Source organism: Lactuca sativa, chromosome 6 (assembly GCF_002870075.4).
Source record: "Lactuca sativa cultivar Salinas chromosome 6, Lsat_Salinas_v11, whole genome shotgun sequence".
NCBI lineage: Eukaryota > Viridiplantae > Streptophyta > Magnoliopsida > Asterales > Asteraceae > Lactuca > Lactuca sativa.
In genome coordinates this window covers 65299501-65302311 of record NC_056628.2, presented here as the reverse complement: position 1 = coordinate 65302311, position 2811 = coordinate 65299501, and the positions used below count along the sequence as shown (strand labels likewise).

Genomic DNA, 2811 nt, shown 5'->3' with positions numbered 1-2811 from the left:
AAAAAAATATATAAATATAATTTCGATCATGTTACAATTTTGGTCCTATGATTAGCACTAAAAAAACCTTCTTCTAATTTAATATTTTTAAATACATGTAATAATTTCTTAAAAAATGTTACTTCACAATAACATCATAAAAAAAGTATACCACATGAAATTAAAATAAATAGTATTAAAGTAGTGGTGGTAGACGATGGTTTTTAGTAGTAACTAGGGAAGAATCCGGCGTTGCGAGATTGGTTACGCAATTGATTTGATTTAGATGTTATATTTCATCGACGTTGAAATTTGAAGGAATTTGCGAATATTTTTCACATTGGTTTTATGATCAAAACATTGGGGATCAAAAGGTTATATTCAAGTCTCGTTTAGTATATAGCTAAAATCTAGCAAGTTTAACAGTAATTTATATTTATTTGTTTAGTATATAGCTAAAATCTAGCAAGTTTAATGTAATTTATATTTATGTGTGGAAATAATGGAATAAAAAAAGGAAACAGGGCTTACAATAGGTTTTCCGGTAACATCGAATCCTTGAGGGCATAACTATATTATGTTATATTTAACGTAAACACCAAAAAATCTAATTTCCATTTTGTATTTGCAAAATGAAATATAATGGTACAATCATAATAAGAATAAGTTATGTGATACAAATTACAATGGGCAAAATGAGTTAAATTACACGAAAGATAGATTCAATCAGCCATTTCAGGAAACACCTAACATGCAACTGCTTGAACATGAAGAGTAAAATGCGTATCAATATCCAATTGTATGTATTTCTAAAAATTAAGGTCATATTGTGTTTTAAAGGCAGCCAAGAAAAGTGGAGGATATTGAAGAAAAAAATCAAAGATGCAAATGAAAAAATCAATACCCCTTACCTGATAGGAAAACAGAAGATGTTACTTTCTTGGGAACTTCGGCGACCATTCCTCCATCATGTTCACTGCCTCACAACCTTTAAGCTGAAAATCAAACATTAAGTTTTAGTCTTCAGTCCAAATAAGTTTTCTACCATTTCATATAATATGTCTTGAAGTGGTTGTATCTGCATCCGATTTTTTTTTTTTTCATTTAGACATTTAATCAAACACGTAATATGCATCTAAAGTTACAATTTTTTTTTGTGAGTTTTCAAATTCAGACACATACAAATATAACCAATCTTAAAATTAATATATTATAATAAATTTCAACCTGGAAGTGCAGTTCTATACAAATATAGATTAACAGGCACAACTGCACAGGTGATTGAAAACGCCTAGAAAAATTAATGCATAAACCCTAAATACAAATTAAGTTCATATGGCCACCAAAATTCGAGAACAGTAGCATGACGAACCATATGAAGTATGAGGGGTCTACAAACCAAAAGATGATGCAGTCAGGTCGGTGGGATTTACCTGTTCGATTCGGCGGATCATCCACGTAAGTTGTGTTTCCTGCTTCATGACATGCACCTTCTTCGGACTCCGACCCTCCTCCTCCTCCTACCGGAAGCGCAGAGAGTACGGTTTAAGGCTTGAAACTGAAAGCAATGGTGATGCTAAGGGCAAGAAGGTGCTGCTTACAAAGTCAGCAGTGGATGCTCGAAGGCAGTGAGAGACGAAAATCAACAATAATTGAAGGCAGTGAGAGACGAAAATCAACAATAATTGAAGTGGGATCCGATATGATTTCTTTGTTACCCTCTATTTACAATCGATGAATGTTGTAAACATACCAGGGTGCCTTTAGATCTGTAAATGGCGACCTCAAGACTGTCACCATCAGCGGATACCCTCCTTTTCTTGATCCCATCACCATAATCGGTGGAAAGTAGAGCAGGTGGTGTGAGGCGATGGAGGGATTAAACTAAGTCGATGGGTGAGCCGATGAGGATGAAAGATGAGGAACACGTGTTGAAGCGGTGTATATAGAAAAAAAAAACACACGTTCCCAAATAAAAAAATAATCCAGAAAAAGAGAGTCAACAAAGAAAAATAAAAACAAAAATTCCATCCAATGATAGAAAAGTACTGTCCAAGTGGTCATTGTAAATTAGTATGTATATATAATATATAATGAGTGATTGTTTTCAAAGACGGAGACAATAGGGAGACTGTGCTTCCCCAAAATGAAATCAAATATTAATGATATGATAATAATAAAGATGATAATAGATAAGATGTCTAACCTAGATGTTGTTTGATGATATGAATTTGAATACGAACTTTTAATGATGTGTTTGATGATATGAATTTGAATACGACCTCTGAATGTTGCGTTTGGTGATATGAATTTGAATAAAGACTCTGCTATTCAGAAATATAAATTTCAACAGAGGAAAACTTTCAAAATACTCAAGTCTTACGGACAATAACTCTGATTTATTCATAATGGGCAAAACCCTATTTATATACATATAGACTCTTCGAGAGTCGGATACAATATGATAACAAATGACATACTTACATTATGCAATCTATTATTGTAAGATACGACAAACATATATTATTACTATCTATTATTGTGCCATATTATTATGTTGTTTTAGAATAATATGGCACAATAATAGATAGTAATAATATATGTTTGTCGTATCTTGTAATAATAGATTGCATAATGTAAGTATGCCGTTTGTTATCATATTGTATCCGACTCTCGAAGAGTCTATATGCATATAAATAGTGTTTTGCCCATTATGAATAAATTAAAGAGTTATTATCTGTAAGACTTGAGTACTCTAAAAGCTTTCACACAATAACTTTGATTTATTCATAATGGGTAACACCCTATTTATATGCATATAGACTCTTCGAG

The 2811-nt window shown here is 32.1% G+C and overlaps 1 long non-coding RNA gene across 1 annotated transcript; it reads right to left on the bottom strand.

Moving 5' to 3' along the window:
* Window positions 1-583: 583 nt before the first annotated feature.
* On the bottom strand, window positions 584-2422 carry LOC122194580 (uncharacterized). The gene is made up of 3 exons (XR_006183899.2): window positions 1413-2422; window positions 891-974; window positions 584-736 (listed from the first exon to the last, which is right to left on the bottom strand). It is a non-coding gene; the product is annotated as an uncharacterized LOC122194580 (long non-coding RNA).
* Between the last annotated feature and the right edge of the window lie 389 nt (window positions 2423-2811).